Raw genomic sequence first — 18,646 nt, forward strand, 5'->3', positions numbered from 1 at the left:
TAAATTCTAAAAGGAATTTATGAACTCAACTTCAATAAGACAGTACAGAATGATGGCTAATGTCACTGACAAAGGAGAAGGGCAAGTGTGGTTGGAAACTACTCTTTTGATGAGTACATTCTGCTAAGTGAAATAAATCAGGCACAGAAGGACAAAAATCTTCATGACCTCACTTAATGTGGAACCTAAAAACATGGATTACATAGAAGCTGAGTGTGGAAAGGTGGTTAGCAGGGGAAAAGAAATGAGGGAAATGGGGTGATGTTCATCAAAAGGTACAAAGTTGTTAAATGATAAATAAGTATGATGATCTAATGTAACAGCATGATATCTTGTTAAATATAGGGCATTTGGTGAGATCAGATTTACACTGTTCTCATTTACATACAAAAGTTAAATTAACTATGTGAGAAGGTGTGTTAATTAGCTTGACTATAGAAATCATTTCACTACATGTATGTCCATAAAATATGCCTGTTGTCCACCTTAAATATATACTATTTTCATTTAAAAAGAATAATAATAATATAAAGAAACCACTTTTGAGTAATCTCTGTGCTTTCTGCTGTACAAGGAATGATAGCTACATTATCACATTAATTCATAAACATATAAGTTGGGTGTTATTCATCCCATTTTTTCAGAAAACAAACTTGTTTCTCAATGAAGGTAAATAACACACTCAAATTATCTGATTGGTAAAGGGGCTGAGTCAGGGATTAAACCCAGATCTTCATGATTCCAAAATCAATGATCATTCCACTGCACTCTGCAAATAAAACCTTGATTCTTTACATAGGCATAATATTAAAGATAATTTCACTTCAAACAGTTGCTCCACTGGCCAAATCATGGCCAAGTTGGTAGCTTCAAAGATTTGTGGGGCTATTACTGCAGAAGGAAAAACAGTACAGATTCAGGACATGAGCTAATCAAGTCCAACCAGTCTATGCTAATGAAAACTAACTGCAAATGAAATAATCCATAAATAATTAATTATATCTCTGTATGCCACACTTCACCTTTGAAAAGTACCATCAGATACTATTAACCACTACAGATCCTAGAGAAGGGAAAGGGAAGGAAGTGCTCCTGTTTACAACACAATATCCCTGGTGGACAATAGGGAATGGCAGACAAGGGGAGGTGTGTCTGGGTTTATGATTAATTAGGGGACTTTGTTTTAAAGAATCCAGGAAAAGGAAAAAGTAGAAGGAAAGAGCTCATATCTTTTTTTTTTCTATTTTTAAAAATATCATCATAACTAAAAAATTCTGATAAGAACAATTATTACAATAATAATATGCTAAATTTTGAGTGCCTCCTATACATTTTAAGATGTTGGAGTCTGCATTTCACATTTCATTAACTCTTGTACCTTGCTGATATCTTCTGGCCATATTGAGGGCTGTCTGCATGAGGGCAAAAGTAGAAAGAAGTCAAGGATAAAATCAAGACATGATGGTAGATTAGGGTACTAGTAACAGTGGTGTGTGTGTGTGTGTGTATGTGTGTTAGTTGCTCAGTCATGGAGGTAGTAAGTAATTGAATTTTGGATTTATTTTGAAAGTAGAGATGATTTATTTTTTCTCTTGATGAATTGGATTCGAAACGTGATAGAAATAGAAAAGTCAAGGATGACATCCAGATTTTGGGCCTGATGTGAGGAAGATTTCAATTCAGACAGAGTGGCTGGGGGACAGAGGAAAGAATTTCAGAATTTCAGAGTCAAGAACATTAGGTGGGAGAAGTCTAGTAGGGATCTAAGTGGGCAGTAGCCTGGATTTCAGGGGGGGTGTTCAGGTTGGAGGTAAAATTTGGGAGTCATCACCACACATGTGATCTATAGTGCCAGGAGACAAGATGAGATAACCCAGGGAGTGAGTGTAAATAGACAAGAGGTCCAAAGTCTGAATTCTGGGGACTCTGGACACTGGGAGAAGACAGGGGACCAGCAAGGGAGACTGAGAAAGAACCAGCAGTGGAGTTAGGAGGAAAAAAAAGATGAAGAAGTTGTGGAAGTCCAAATAAAGTTTACAGGGGAAAAAAGTGTGCAACTGTTAATTTCTGCTGATAGTTCAAATGAGATGAGACCTGAGAAAGCACCCAATTTAGGAGCCTGTTCTTGATAGAAAGAGTTCTACCCGACATAGTAGAAGCAAAAGCCTGACTGGAATAAATGGGAAGAAAAAACTTGGAGGTGGCTTTTCTTTAGCTGTGGCTGAGAAGGGGAAAAAAAGGAGGGTAAGTGGCGGGAGGAGGAAGTGGATTCAAGAGTTTTTGTTTTTAAGATGGGAGAAAGAACATCTTTTTATAGGGATGGGATGATCCAATAGGGGGAAACTGCTGGGCCATTTAAGTGTCCTATTGGTTTCTTTATGTTTCTGTGAGAGAAAGAGCCAGGGCAGGGAAAAATAATGCCTATAGAACACCAAGGAGCTCAGAGGTGACCTCTCCTGTAAATTAGAAGTCAGACTTTACTTGCAAAAATGAAAAGTGCGTTATAAATAAGCTATTTGTTGAGTGCCTGAGTGCCACTCACAGCGTCAGGAACTTTGTATACATTATCCAGAAGCTTCTTAACCATCCTACAATGTCAGTTATCATTGTTACTATATTGTATATCAGTGTTCCCCAACCTTTTTGGCACCAGGGACCAGTTTGAAAATTGTTTGCAATTTTTTCAAACAAAATTGTTTCATGGAAGACAATTTTTCCACAGATGGGGAGGGGAGAGGATGGTTTCCGGATTTATTGTGCACTTCATATTTCTATTATTATTACATCAGCTCCACCTCAGATCATCAGGCATTAGATCCTGGGTGTTAGGGGACCCCTGGTGTACATGACATTGTTGCTAGGAGTTGAAACAACTTGCCCAATCAAAGCAATACTGACCAGTAATGAGTTTGCACTTTATTGCACTCTTTCTTGCTATTGTGAGCTTCTCCAGGACTGATGACCTTTCTCATTGTAAGCCAAAGAATCACCCAGAACTTGCCAGAGGTTCACAGTCCCCCTTGGAGAGATGGACTAAGGAGGCCCTAAGTCCAGTTGGTCACCTTCCGCGAACGCACCCTCCATTCATATCAGCATTGTTTTCATTGGTTGCAGCAACTGAGAAAAACACGTTGGAAAATATAGAAACTTTGGAGAGAAATAACCGAAAGGAAATCAGCACAGTTAGTTTAAAATCCTCAGCTGAGTCGGTGCCCCAACAGCTTTGCAGAACTGCTTTTCTGACGCATCAGGTACCTGCCCGCGGGCGAACTGTCGGGAGGAGGCGCGGTCACCTGGAGTTTCCCAGTAGAAACTTCCCCGCTGCGTGAGGAGATCTTAGCTGGAGGACGTGCACCCTCCCGCCCTTCTTCCAGCTCCTTAGGAAAGCCTGCCTCACAATCTCCACCGCGGCTTTAAACGCGGCTCCTCGAAGCTGGCGCCCTCCGATGGGGCCAGACCCCTCCCGCAGCAGTAAAAGCCCTGACTGCCAATTGCCAGGCACCTTCGTCCACTTCACTGCTCCGAGACCCTAGGTGCCCGCCGCGGCGCGCTCGAAGGGGGCCGGGGCGCGGGACTGAGTGGCGCGGAGCCCACCACCGCGGCCCGAGGGGGACTGCACCCAGCGGCTGGGTGCCCGCAGCGCGCCTCCTCTCTCTAGCCACGGACACTCGGCCGCGCCGACCCGCCAGGTGAGGAGGGGGCGGCGGCCGGCGGGCTGGAGGGGGCCTTGCCGGCTTCTAGCCTCCCAGCGGGTCCCCGGGGGCGCTGCCTCCCCCGCCGCCGAGTTGGTCGCCGCCCATTTGCGCGGCCGAGGGTTGGGGGCGGAGAGGAGGCAGCGGCCGCCCGGGCCAGGAGGGGCGCGCTGACTGCGCACGGCGAGTCCAGAGTGGCCGGACCGCTGCGGCTGGGGCGGCGGCGGCGGCTGGGCCCGGGGGTCTGGGCCGGAGGGAGGGTGGGAGGGAGGCGGGGGCCAAGCGCCGGCGGCGGGGCCGGTGGAGAGCGGCGGCTCGGAGGGAAGATGAGACGGGTGAGTGGGTGCCGGAGACGCAGAGTTTCTTGCTTCTCTTGCAAGCTGCAGGGACAAAAGCCCAGGCTGGACTGCGCAGCTTTGAACCCCAAGAATGGGTGGACTTCGGTAGAGAGGATCCTCTGGAAGGAGGGGCGAGGTGGAAGAGCGGCTCACAGAGCGATCGTAGGGAACGGGCGGGATTTGGGGGGACCCAAGGCAACTTTGGCAGAGACATCTGGATACTCCGGGAGAGAGGGATCGCGATAGAGTTGCTTTGTCGCCGGGGGCGGAGAAAAGAGAAGGTCCGCTACTGGATGGTGTGGTCGAGCAATTCAGAAAAGACCCCCTCCCCCAAATATCTAGCTAGCTGTCCTTCTGGTTCACTTTATTTCGAAACTGGGGCTCACGAGTTTAAACCGTCCAGAGGCTCTTAATGCCTGTTTGGCTGTGGTTTCCCCCCAGATGTATGGTATGGTGGCCTCCGCACCCCTAGAGATAGCGCCTGGAAGTAGGGAATGCTTTGAACCCGTTTCACCCGAGCCCGGCAGCGCCAAGGCGCAGCTGAAATGTTTGCTGGTGTACTGAATAACTTAGCTTCAACAGTCATCTCTTAACTAAAGCGCCGAGGACCTGGCTAACTCCCGCCACCGCCAGGAAATTAAAAGGCTGACAGGCTGTCCCTTCCAAAGTTGGGGTTTCCTGTTTGAAAGCGCTTCGGAAGTCGAACCTGCTGCCCATCTACCTTTCTCATGTAAAAGCAGGAACTGCGCCCGCTGGCTTTTATGTGGGTCCACTTGCCCGCGGCTGGAAGTCCTCTCGCCTGTCCTGCTGTCTTCCCTAGAAATCTTCCTTCTCCTGCTCTCTAGTTGCTCTCAAGAATTCTAGAATGCATCGCTAGTCACAGCCAGACGCAGCTGGGAGTGGAACGAAGAGAAGAGGCATAAAAATGTGGCTTGCTTTTAGGGTGAATATATGTCAGTCACATTTCCCTGCATTATATGAATGTGTTAATTACAGATATTAATTTTCAAGTATTGGACTTGTAACTTTTAGCTTCGTAGTTTGGCTTAACAAGCCCTTGGATTTGTCTCCAGGATTCTAACATCTGAATTCAGCTGGGTGAGGTCTAAATGAAGTTCACAATTTCAGAGGGTTAGTTAAACTTTTGCCCTGGGAGCACTTGAATTCTTCGTTCCTGGTAGGATAGCAACAGAGTAGTCTGATTTGGGATAAATAAATCTTTAGAGTTGCCCACTGTTTTAACAGAATGGCTATATCCCTGGTACCATTGCCCTCAATTGTGTAAATATTTGTTTGAATAAATAGCTAAGGTTCTCTGAAAAGTAACAGTTGTGTCTATTCATGATTCCCTTTTCATTTCCTGGACTTAGGTTATTAAAAGATTTTTAAAAAATTCTTTTTGTCTTACATATATGCTGTGGAAATTTAAACATATGTCCTTGAGAAACTCTGTAAAGTCCCTGAAAGTTTATAACTGGGATTTCCTTTAAAAGTGAGGGGGAGTCGAGGTTTTGCTTAGTTGAGTAGTGTAGCCTTCACCTCCTGAGACCCAGAGGTTTGCAAATCCCAGCCTGTTTCACAAATGGAAAAATGAGATGTTTGGCTAGTAGTCATCATTTCAGTCAGTTTGCAGCCTTCGGTCTGTTTCGTGCTGCTGCCAGCTGCTGTCCTTTTGGGCTGAGGACTGGATTTAAGGGGTGGCCTCTTGAATCCCCATTTGAAGTGAGGGAGGAAAAGACACTTGGGAAATTGGTCTGAGAGCTGGCTACCTCCTGCCTCCTTTCTTAAAGACCCCTGTACCAAAGCTGGAACTGTTTAACAGTCTTTTCAGAAATATTTTATTTACTGGCTTTTGCACAAGAAAGGGAAGAAAAAGCTGAAGTGATTAAACCCACCACTCGATTTTGCTGTTTCCTCCAAACCCTGTTTTGAGGTCTGTGCTGTATGCAAGGGTTGACTGTGGAGTGCACTAGAAGAGTTACTGTGAAAAGCATGAATGCTTTTAAACACTTTTGAAGAGCAGTTGTGGTTATGACTTTGCATGCTGATTCTCAACCCTTAGTAGGAAGGTGGTTGGTTCTATGAATAACTTGGAAAGACAGTGCTTTTGTACATCTTCCAAGTGGAATACATGTGCTTTATAAATCTGACTATCTGTTAAGCCTTGATGCATGTATTAAATGTGTAAATGTCATCTATTTGAAACAAAAATACTTTCAAATGATGTGCTTTATTATAAAGCTCTGGTATATACAACAGCAGCGGTTCTAAATGGAGGCGTTGGAGTGAGAGGGGTGTTTGCTCCCCAGGGCTTATTTGACCAATGACTGGAGACATTTTTGGTTGTCTCAACTGGGGGTAGGGGACAACCCCAATGGCCAACTTTGACTGGCCTCTAGTGGGTAGAAGCCTCAGATGCTGGGTAATATTCTATAATGTCCAGGACACACAAACAATAAATTATTGAGCCCCAAACTCTTCATTAGGCGAGTACCTTGAGGGCATATGTTAACAAGGTTAGGGATGTTAATCTAATTTGGGTCTTAAAGAAACTGTTCTTGCTCAACCCAGAGAGACCTTTTTGTCTGCAGTAGATTCTTTTGACTTTGGCGTTAGGAGTCTTAATATACCATACATGTGAAGGAACTTGTGTTCACTGAGTTTGAGCTGGCTTAAAATTACAGAATTTGGAAGTGTTGCAATGTCAAGGAGACTCAGAGGTCACTGGACTCAACGTTTTTGTTTTATAGACACAAAAACTGAGATGCCCCCAAATAGTGACTGATAAAGTCTCAAATGTATTAGTGACAGATGTTAGTTTTAGGTGCAACCCAGGATTAGAGAATTTAGAAACTGATATTCAGGCAAATGAAAGTTTTTAAAAAACTGACAACCCTTTGTGAGAATTTAGAAGTACCATTGTCTATAAGGAAATACACTGTTTGATGGGGGAAGGGTACTGTTAGCCATGGTGACTGTGGAGCATATGCTTGGGTGTGTCAGCCCCAAGATGGGCATAATTCTATTGTGCAACCTGTGACACTCCATGTCTGTGGCCTGCACAGTCCTTCCCATGGCCAAGTGGGCAACAGATGGTTCCACAACTCATAGCAGATGTTGCTTTTGAATCCAGGTACAAAACAGAACATTTGAGATTTTTTTTTTTTTCTCTATGCCTTCTGGGTTAAAAGTAGAGGGCCTGAATGGATAGGGTTGTTTTGGACAGAAGGGATAATGAGAGAGGCTTCCTGAATACAGTGTTAAAAAATGATACCTGATGTTTTAGGAAACCAGCATGCAGTGGTGGGGGAAACTCATAAGCTGATGAGTGGATATCTAAGATACATGTGATGTTTGTGTAGAACTTGGGTTAAGAATCCGAAGACAGTTCAAGCATGGTACTTCTCTTAGGGCAAAATAATAATGAGGGTAAAAGGAATCTCAGAAATCCTCTTATTTAAATTCACTTGGTTTGCTAGAACCTACAAACCAGACCTCCTCTTTCATTGTTGCTTTCTGGTACTCTCCTGGTCTCTACTGTTCCTTCTGTTTACTTAATGGGGAAAAAATTGATAGTAACATAAAGTTTTTGTTCACTTCCTGGGAGAGTTTCAAAGGCATGGTCTTTGTGAATGGTTCTGCTTACAGACAGGAGTTATCTCAGTGAGCTTTTGGTGATCAGAAAAGCTGTGCACATATGGCAGCTCTCGCATTTACATGGCTATGATTACCCATTAGGCCTGTAATTATGGGTTTCAGTTCTGTGTGCTGAGTGGTCCTGCCAGGGTAGTTATACGCCTCAAATCTGGGAGGTTCTGGCAATATAGGAGAATTCTTTAGTGTGCCTTTCCTGGAAGAGCTCTGAACCTCACTGCGTTAAGTTCTTATCGTTTCAACAAGTAGCCAATGGGTGTACCTCAAGGCCAAGTACGTAGTAGTATATTTAGAAATGATTCCGAAGTGATGACTTTTTAAGAGGTCTGCTCTCTGCAGGTGTTGCAGTAAAGGGGCATAGCATCCTTTTCATGATCACTTTTCATCTAGTCATTCTTGTTACTTATTTTTCAGGTGATGGGACAGAAGATGAATGTGTGTTTTTGTTTATAATTTCGACTGGAAATATTTATTGGCATTTGATTCATATGATTTCTTGTCTTTTGAAAGTGAGTAAAACCAAAAAGGTTTTACTCAGGTTTTCACACCCCTTCAAAATAAGTAAGGCAGAACTTGTCTCTGCCACCCAGGAATAAGAATTCTTCTGGAAGTTAATTTGCACAGTTATTTTCATGATATTTAGGAATGTTTCTTTGATGTTGATGAGAAGCTTTGTGCTGTATCTGCTTTAAAGGCAAGGTTGTTATTTATAGCAGCTAATGGTCCACAGGACAAACCCAAGTATAAAAATCATTTTGTTGAGATTCAGTGGAAAGGCTAGGGACTGGAGACGCTTTCCATACAAAGAAACAGATAAATAAGACATAGAGCAACAGGCTAAGTTATAGGGAGACTTGTTGAGAGGTTTTTTTTTTAACAAAAGATATTTGTTTTGCTTAGTGTGAGTGGGTTGATTTATTAGAATATCTTTTTCCTTACTTTGCAAATTAAGGGGAAGGAAAAGTTAGTTCATTCCAATATTTAATATTGTTACCTCAAGTGGGGTCAGCTTTTTCTAAGACTTGCTGCCAAATCTAGAGTTGAGTGGAAATCAGTGTTGATCATCTTAGAGTATTTTGTTTGCAAGCAGCATATGATCAATCCAGATGGCGATATACTTGTGGAATTAGCATATGGAATGGGAAAAAAGCTAAAAGTTAAAGGATTTCTCCTAGATTTGTTTCTTGATCACTAAATTGCTGAAACAAAGAGAGGTAAAAGCAAAGGAAAGCCGACTTCTGCATTCTTTTGCCCAGTTCAAATGTAGCCTGAGTTGTGCTTTGTAGCCAAGCGATAGTCAGAGAGGGCTTGGGAAGTGAGGTCTGGCTGCCACACTGCTTACGTCATTGCAGAAGTAGGTTTTCAAAAAACAGCTTAAGATTTAGTAAGGAAATTGCAAACCATGGGAATGTAGACAAAATGTTTCGTATATATCATGCTGAATCAAATTCCCATATCATATTACACTAACATGGCTCTGACCTTTTTTTTCTCACTATGTTATGCTGAAATAATTTACCATGCCCTTGGAAGGTCATGGGCAACACTGCCAGTGCAGTCTTTTCCCAGTTAGGTAGCTGCCACCTTATCACTGAAACGTGTTTGTGTTCTGCGGTCATTTCCATTTCCTGCATTGTATAAATGGCACTCCTGTGTTACTTAACCTGTGCCTGTGGGAGCCTAGAAGGTTGGAACAGAAAAACATCTAGTTCACCCTCACCATTTTAAATATGGGGAAACCTCTGCTAAAACAAGGTGAAGACAAGCCAAGTGACTTGCTCTGGCTCTTTCTTCTGTTGGTTATTTTGGCAGAACCAGGACTAGGGATGAGTCTCCTGACTTGTGTTTCTGGCAGCCCATCCAGTATTCTTTGCACTAGATTGGCCACTACAATAAAAAGACATCCTAATGTAGTAACCATTTCCTTAATTAGGTCTTTTGGGCAGATGTAAAAAACAGCATTGATTGAATTTAGTGGAGTCAGTTGTTTATTGACCTTTGCTAGTTCAAGTCCTTTTTTCCTTTTCCTTCCATTGAAATAAATGGTTAAAAAGTAGGTAATAGGAAAGGAAAAAATTAAGTGTCTGTACCACCCACTTTGCATAATCCACAGTTAAGTAATGAAGAGATGATTTCATTATTGTTTTGCTTACTTTATAGTATTTTTAGCCTAACCACTCCATTTTTTTTAGGTAAAGGGCAAAACATTATAACCATGGGTGATGTGGTCAACTTGGGTTTGTTCCATCCTTCCTGAGCCTACTTGGTGGTGGTTTAGTCACTAAGTTGTGTCTGACTCTTGCAACCCCATAGACTGGAGTCCACCAGGCTTCTTTGTCCATAGGAGTTCCTGACTATTTCCAGGTCATAAATATTGGGTAAGGGAATGAGGAGCCTAGGGTGTTTGGGTTTGGTGAATGTTACTTTGAAAAAATAGATGCTGACTTTTAAAAGAATTTATTTTGATTGCTGGTGTGGACTGGGACAGAATGGTGTAGAGATCAGAGTTTGATCCCACAGACTCTCAGCTTCCAATTCCAGCCCAGACAGGTGGTTTCAGAGTCAAGAGAGAACATCTTTATCTCCATGTGATCCCAGGGTCAATAATTTTTCTTGGATAAAATTGGCTTTAAAGAATGCTTTTTCCTCTAGTGCCCCTTTGCCTCAGCAAGTAAGACGTGCAGAATGTCTGCTCACTAACATTCAAGGAAGTACGTGCTCAGTTGTGTCTGACTCTATGGCCCCATGGACAGTAACCTGCCAGATTCCTCTGTCTGTGGGATTGTCCAGGCAAGAATATTGGAGTGGGTTGCCATGCCCTCCTCCAGGGGATTTTCCCGACCCAGGGATCAAAACCCCGTCTTCCGCAGCTCCTGCATTGCAGGCGGATTCTTTTCCACTTTGCCACCTGGGAAACCCAGATATTCAAGACCTCCAACTTAGTTATTCTGGGACTCTGCTTCTTGGCTTTGTCTTCACTGTGGTGGTCACATGATGTGGGAGGATTCTTCAGAGGCTACAATCAGAATCACCTAAACCAGGGGATGAATTATGCTGATGATCAGGAGTAAAAAACATCTGGAAACATTTACTTTATTTGGGAAAATTTTAGAAGCCTTTTTCTTCAAAACTGAAGCTATCTTAGGATTCTATAAAGAACCCTGAAAATACGGGTTTTTAATTTCCAACCCAAAGAACTCTCCCACTTTCAGAGAAGCCATCACATAATTTAAGAATTTATTAAGTGTGTGTGTGTTTGTTTTAATGTTTTTGAGGCTGAAAGTCTTCAAGATATCACAGGTATGGCAGTTTTTGTGTTTATATTTTAACTTTCTGAAGGGATGGATTTTATTTGAATACACATGGTACTGAAATTTAGATACCACTACCTACCATTCATTATCTTGCAAGTATCCTAAATATAGTAATCTAATACTTGTAATTTAGACAGTGAATTTCCTTTTAAATTTCTTCAAGTTGATTTTTAAAAATAAGCTTTTAGGAGCTTAATTCAACATGATAGAGGGTTAGTATTTCGTGCTCTTTAAAAAATCAGCCAGGAGCCACTGGTATAAACACATCCCTCTTTGTAAAGTGAGCCATTATAATTTTTAAGTCAGTATATATTTGTATATTTTTATTCATATTTTATTTTTAGAGTGCATGCATCTTTTACTTTTTAAATATTGTGTTATGGAAAATTGTAAATGTACATAAAAATTAGAAGAAAAATACAGTGAAATCCCAAGTACCCATCATTCAGTTTCAAGTTATGTACATACAATAATCTTGTTTCATCTGTAGACCTTACTTCCCCAAAACATAGATTGTTATCAAGCGAATTCGAAATACTGTAGTATTTTATTCACAAAAATGTAAATCTAAGAGTTTAGGATTTTTAAAAAGTCCAACAATATCATTATTACACCTTAAAAAAAGCCAGTAATTAAAATATTTTTTCCAGTGTTCAGATTCTCTGATTGTCACATACATTTTTCATTTAATAGTTGGATTTTCAAGACAAGATCCAAACACAGCCTGTGCATTGTATTTAATTGTTAATTGGTACGTCTCCTGGGCTTCCCTGGTGGCTCACCGGTAGAAAATCCGCCTGCAATTCAGGGGATGCAGGTTTGATCCCTGGGTTGGGAAGATTCCCTTGGAGAAGGAAATGACAACCCACTCCAGTATTCTTCCTTGGGAAATCCCACGACAGAGGAGCCAGGTGGGCTACAGTCCATGGGGTTGCAAAAGAATTGGATACAACGTAGCAACTTAATAACCTGTCTCCTGGGTCTCTTAATCTAGAACAGTTCCCTCTCTTATTTTTCTTTTCTTACCATTTGCTGCTTGAAGACATTGGTTATTTTTCTGTAGACTTCCCATGTTTTAGATTTAAGTGATAACATCTCTATGGTGTGTTTCATATTCCTCTGTTCTTTTTATTTTCTGTAATTGAGACAGCATGCTTTTAATTTGAGAACTTTCCTACCATAGCACTGTGTTAAACTTAATTTTTAAGATATATATTCATATATATACTTATTACATCAATATTGTGTCTTTTTCAGACATTGCTAAAACTGCTTTGAAAGTAAAGTGTTAGTCACTCAGTCATATCTGACTCTTTGTGATCCCATGAACTGTAGCCCGCCGGCTCCTCTGTCCATGGGCTTCTCCAGGCAAGAATACTAGAGTGGGTTGCCCTGCCCTCCTCCAGGGGATCTTCCCAACCCAGGAATTGAACCTGGGTCTCCTGCATTGCAGGCAGGTTCTTTACCATCTGAGCCACCAGGGAAGCCCAAAACTGCTTTAATAATGATATAGACGCAAATGTGAGTCCAACTGGTAAAAGTCACGTCTGGCATATTTAGGTAAAAGTCAGGAATTTTGCAGGTAGGAAGGGAATTTGAATGACCCAGTTGATTTTTGAGGTTGTTCCTGTTTTTTGTCCTTCCTCCCCTGCCTGCCTCACTGGCTGAAGAGTTATTGTAGGAAATATGGCGCCAAATTTCTTGGATAGTTAAAGAATATTTTCAAGTTCATACAGACAAGTTTTATTCAAGGGACTAGCACAAAATTATTTAAAATCTCTATAATCGATATTTTACTTTCTTTAATGAGTCCTCAAAGATTCTTGACAATTCCTAATATAAAACAATCTAGACTTTGTAAAAAGTCACTTCTGATCACTGGGGATACAGATCTTCATTTAAATATGGTTATTGCTATTGATTGTGGTTACCGTTAGGAACCATTGGATACCATCTAGAGTGTCTTTTTTTGATAGAGCTTAGACTTCAGTAGGCTAGAAATGACAGAAAGGAATGGTAGCATGGGGTTTGTGTGCCAGCTTGTTGTGCTCAGTTGCTCAGATGTGTCTGACTCTTTGCAACCACATGGACTGCAGCCTGCCAGGCTCCTTTGTCCATGGGATTTCCCAGGTAAGAATACTGGAATGGATTGCCATTTTATACTGCAGGGGATCTTCCCAACTCAGGGATCAAACTCACGTCTCTTTCATCTCCTGCATTGGCAGGTGGATTCTTTACCACTGAGCCACTTGGAAAGCCCTCATGGGGTTAGACTGCTTTATTGTGATAGGAAGAAGCTGAAACATTTTTGTTTGTTTTACTTTTTGTCATCCCTTCTTCCATCTCTCATTGCCTCCCCCATCCCCTCATCACTCTCCACTCCCTTCTGTGCTTCCTTCCTCCCTGTGGCATCATCTGATACTTTTGTTCTTTCTTTAATGGTCTCCCTTACCTCTTCTTTTAGATGTTTTTCAAAACATAATGAAATAAAAATTCAAAATGGAAAACAGGGAAATCCAGAAAGAAACTGTGTGATCAGTGTCCTGAGATCCTGTTGGCATTCCGGTGGTCCTCCCTTTCTCCCCAGCCCGCTGTGCATCACCCGACACCTGGCAAATTCTGAAGATGCCTCAGCTTGCCTGGATTCTGAAGAGCCTCCTCTGGCAGTCACAAAGCCTTTGTGCCTTTTAGACTGCTATAGGCATGTGGGCCGTGCGTGTCTGTCTCTGTGTGTCTGTGAGTGTGTGTTTGCATCTGCACACATGAGATTTACTGTTGTGACAGGCTCAGTCTGCAGGAACCAAACATCCTCCTTATGCTGCCATTAAAATACATTTATTCCTGTGATACTGCTTTTCTGGATTTTTGAGAGATAAAAATCCCCTCCTTGGAGATAATCAGCCTATCAACATGTATCTAGTAGATAATAATTATTTGTTCAAAGAAGCAGACCTTTAAATGATAAAGAACATGGTGTAAGGAACAAGGAATGACAGTCCATTTGCTGCTCTGTTTGGTTTCAAAGAACCAATAAGGGCACTATGTCTACTCCCAGGCTTTTGTTTTTTTGTGTTTTTTTTTTTTTAATTTTATTAAAATTTTTTTTTTTCTTTCCTGCACTGAGATGTAAAATCTTGGGTGTGGTGGGAGAGTTTAAAGGAACAGAGTTTAGGAAGCTGGGTTGTATGAATGGGAGGTGAAGTTCTATGTAGGTTGGTGTTGAGACAGTGGGGAGGCTCAAGGTTTGGGATGCTGGATGGGAGGGGTTCTTTGAAGAAGAGAGCATCTGGGAATATATGCTGCAGGGGGAGGTGTTTGCCAATGGGTGTGGGGTTGTATGGAGAGGTGTGGTTTGTGTGCAGAGATGCCGGAGGTTGAGGATTTAGTGATGAGAGGAAATAATTGTGAAAAAGAAGGGTATGTTTGTAAAAGCAGAGTTGACAGGACTGGGGGTTTAACTGAGGATGGTGTTTGGATAATAGAGGCTGGGGAAACCAGGCTGCTTCGGGGTTTCTGAAATGAGAATATTGCTAGACAAGGAAGTGTGTGTTCCTGAAGCTTCTAATTACCCTCCCCCCATCACGTTTTCATGTTGAGATTAGTGGAAAAAGAGGAAGGTTTTGTGTCCATTGTTCTCCATTCTTAAGCTTGGAGTTTGGGGCTGAACTAGATTTCATCGTTTTTCCTATTCAGTCCTCTAAAGCTTCCTCCCTCAGGCCCTATCGTCACCACAGAATCTCCCCCCCAGTTCTCCCCACCACACACACACAGAAAATGGCACTGCTTCTGACAGACTGCTCTAAGCTGGTGCCTGAATTCAATTACATGTCATCAGTGCTTGCTTTAAAACATTGCCATACCATAAACATCAGTGCTGAAAGAGGCTGGCCTGTGGACCACCATGCACTGGGAGAGCTTAAACACCAGTCTTCAACCACTGTCTGTGACAAAATATGCTCCCAGAGCCAGTTCCTCAGCTCTAAGGCCCCTGTAGGACAAGATAGAAACTCAAACTGTTTCATAAGGTGGAAATTTTAACCTAAACCCTCCTGAGTTTTAAGATTCTTGTTCTGAATTTGCTTCTGTACCCAGTGGCTCAGTGATAAAGAATCCATCTAAAAAAAAAAAAAATCCATCTGCCAATGCAGAAGAGGCATGTTCTATCCCTGGGTCAGGAAGATTCCCTGGAGAAGGGCATGGCAACCCCCTCCAGTATTCTGGCCTGGAGAATTCCGTGAACAGGGGAGCCTGGTGGGGTACAGTCCATGGGGTTGCACAGAGTCGGACACAACTGAGTGAGCACGCCAGCGTGCCACGCCAATCTATATCCTTTCCCCAGCAATATGAAAAGGTTTCTGCTTTTTGGTGACTTGCTCTAGCAGTCCCCTTTTGATTAATTCCTGCTGTATTGTATGATCCTGAGAAGTGTTTGTGCATGGCAATATAAAATGACAAGTAACATGTTGTATTTTTTAAGGATTCTCCAAACTCTTGGTGTAAATTACTTGGAAAACTGAATTTATATATATAGACCAGACTTTAAATCTCTGTCCTCTAAAACAGTACACACAACACAACAGATGCTTCATTTTAATTTGTTTGTTTTTTTAAAACTTTGCTCCCTGGGTGTGTTTTCATTATCTTGAAACCCAGATCCCTACAGTTCTGGCCATCACAGTGCTCTGAAGCTCACCATTGGTGACTTACAGTTTGGTTAGAATTAACCTCACTATGATGTTATTTGGTACAAATAGAGCTGGAAAATTATCTTTTAAAATGCACACCAGCATTGTGCCAAAGAAAAAAAGAATCTACCAAGAAACTTGCAAACATCATCCTTGAGATTAGTTTTCCCAATAATTTACTTCTCAAGGGAAAAATGTACTGTGACTTGCTCTGCTGCCTTCCAAAGATCTCTAAGTGACTCCTGGCATTCTCTAATTGACAATAAGATGATATACACTTCAGGTGATAAAAATAACAAGAGCTCTGGAGGGATTAAATTTATGGATTGAAAAGTAAGCCCAGGCGTTTCAACGCACACTGACTTCTTTGCTGTTTAGACGTCCTCGTGTTGTCTTTTCTCACAGATGGGCCCCAGACGGCTTCTTCCCTTCTCCATGCCCGGTTCTCTTTCTGTTCATGTGCATAAAGTGTATGGAGCCATTAGGGCTCTAGGGACTGTTTTGCTCTCACAATAACATAAGGCAGTGATTTTATAATTTCCCTGAGACTTCTTTTTCGTTTACAAAAATGTGAAAGTGAAAGTGAAATCGCTCAGTCATGTCCGACTCTTTGGGACCCCATGGGCTGTAGCCTACTAAGCTCCTCCGTCCACTGGATTCTCCAGGCAAGAGTACTGGAGTGGGTTGCCATTTCCTTCTCCAGGGGATCTTCCCGAACCAGGGATCGAACCGAGGTCTCCCGCCTTGCAGGCAGATGCTTTACCCTCTGAGCCACCAGGAAACCAAAAAGAAATAGCAGTGGAGATCACGAATCCAGTCTGGAAACCTTGGAATCTTCCTCGCCTCCTCTTTTACACGTGTTAACACAGACTTCTTTCCCGCTGCGCTTCCACTTGTGTGTCACTCTGATAACCCCCTTTCACCTCCCACTGTTCTAGTTCTTCCTCTGCTTCTTTCCCTAACCTCAGCTGCAGTCTTTGATGCATTGTCTGCACGGTCCATCACGTCACTATCTCCCTCTCTCGTGGGGAATTAAACCCAGTGCTTCCCATTGTATATCCTCTGTCCTCCTGCCTCTGCTTTCCTTGCCTTAATTTCATCTCATTGAAAGTATGTTACTACTTCCTGTTGTATGTTTCCCTATACTCTTCCCACCTCTAGGCCTCCACTCTTATGATCTCACCCACAATGAAAAGAACACCCTGGAAGTAGGGAAGGAGAGAGGTATCATGAGCCACTATTGTCACTCCTAGGGTCAGAAAGGCACCTGTGTGATTCTCCACCTTTTGAGTCGAATTGATTTGTGGAATTAAGTCTTGAAGATCTCAAACTGACACAAGGATCCATACATATGTATTCAGCTGAACTGAACTGATGGCTGGTATACTCAGCTTCAGTAACTTGAGTGAATTACATGTTTCTACTTGATGACAAATCTTTAAATGCACAACTTCTTACACATCATTAACAAACCCAAAAGGCTGAAATGAAAAACTAGAGTATGAAGCATGAATATTTTAAAATATCCTCTAGAATGTTCTTCGATCCAAATCATCTGTAACTTTCTTCTGCAGTATGTACGGTGGAGAAATGTTGCATGACTGTTTCTTGGATGTGATTTATTATTTGCAAATGGCCTACTTGTCTCTTCCCTACAGACTGTGAACCCAATCTTTCAGCCAGCACTACTGTGGAATATTTTGGTATTTTGTTTGGCCAGCTAAACTGTGTCAGTAATTATGTTTCTTTTTTTTTCCTTTTTGGCTGAATTGGCTGTGTTGTGCAGCATGCAGGATCTTAGTTCCCTGACCAGGAATCAAATCCATGCCCCCTGCAGTGGAAGTGTGAAGTCCTAGCCACTGGACTGCCAGGGAATTCCCAATAATCACATTTTTTGATTAAAAAAAAAGTACATGTAAGGAGGAGGGGGGACCAAGTGTTGCCACCCTGTAGGGTAGTAATAATACCATATAGTAGTTTGATACTCTCTAGTTTTGTTGGCTCAAAGGAAGAGGAAACAGAGTTTGGTAATATTTCATTTGGGTGATTGAGTAGCATTTGCAACTGCAAACAGGTTGAAATATATTAACACATTTTATCATCTAAGATGACATTAATGTCATATACTGCTCAGTCAAAAATTAAACTTTTATGTATCCATTTTGACATGAGGTGTTAAACCTTCAATTCTGTACCATTATAGTAAATATTGAAAATGCAGAGTTCTGGGCTCAGGGCTTAATTTCTAACTTTCATCGCACAGCATCTGCTCTGGCTTGCTTTCTGGATTCCTATCTTGCACTTAATTCTGTTTCCTATTTTGTGTGCATTACCTTACAACCAGAGCTTTGCCCACTAACTGGCTTTAGTTCTTCTCTTGTTATTCTAACATCTGACTTAATGGATTTCCCTTTGTATCCTTGTCTAAAATACACTAAATGGTAGGAGGATTGCTGTCAGATTTAAACCACACTTAAGACAGGCATAGACTTGGACCCCACAGAATGTATCTTACATGATGGTGTAGATGGGAAAAGATTTAGGTAACTATGAGAGAAATACATAGTTAATAAATATAGAAAATAACTTGCTTTTTTTCTACACAATTTTTGTTATTAATTCTGTCAGAGACAGAATGTTTCCTGGATGTACCAATAGTCTGACCTCAGATGGGCTTGAGATTTTGTTTATATTTTTAAAACCTCAAAATTTTAGGTGTGGAGGTAACTTTATGCTATCATTGGATAATACCCATCAGACTCTCTTTCTTTCAGTGGGACTTAACTCCATTGTCATTTCTTCCTATCATAACTTACCCAGACTACCCCTCTCACTGGGTTAGCTCCCCTCCTTCTGTCAACCAGTCCTTTACCAACCTGCCAATCAGTCCTCTATTAAGGCATGCATCACATTGTGTAGCATTTATTCATACGTGTATTTTCCACTTTGGATTGTAAGCTGTG

At 41.9% G+C, this 18,646-nt stretch overlaps 1 protein-coding gene across 13 annotated transcripts in view; it reads left to right on the forward strand.

Moving 5' to 3' along the window:
• Positions 1-18,646, forward strand: part of PHLDB2 (pleckstrin homology like domain family B member 2) — a 241,811-nt gene that overhangs the window by 126,683 nt on the left and 96,482 nt on the right. Inside the window, exon 1 of one of the 13 annotated variants that reach the window (XM_015471038.3) lies at positions 3,884-4,027. The exons of the other annotated variants lie outside the window; for them this stretch is intronic. The gene's annotated coding sequence lies outside the window, so the exon portion shown is untranslated. Of the gene's footprint in view, positions 1-3,883; positions 4,028-18,646 lie in introns of those variants that run through there. 13 annotated transcript variants of the gene reach the window in all.

Source organism: Bos taurus, chromosome 1 (genome assembly GCF_002263795.3).
Source record: "Bos taurus isolate L1 Dominette 01449 registration number 42190680 breed Hereford chromosome 1, ARS-UCD2.0, whole genome shotgun sequence".
In the NCBI taxonomy this organism is placed as follows: domain Eukaryota; kingdom Metazoa; phylum Chordata; class Mammalia; order Artiodactyla; family Bovidae; genus Bos; species Bos taurus.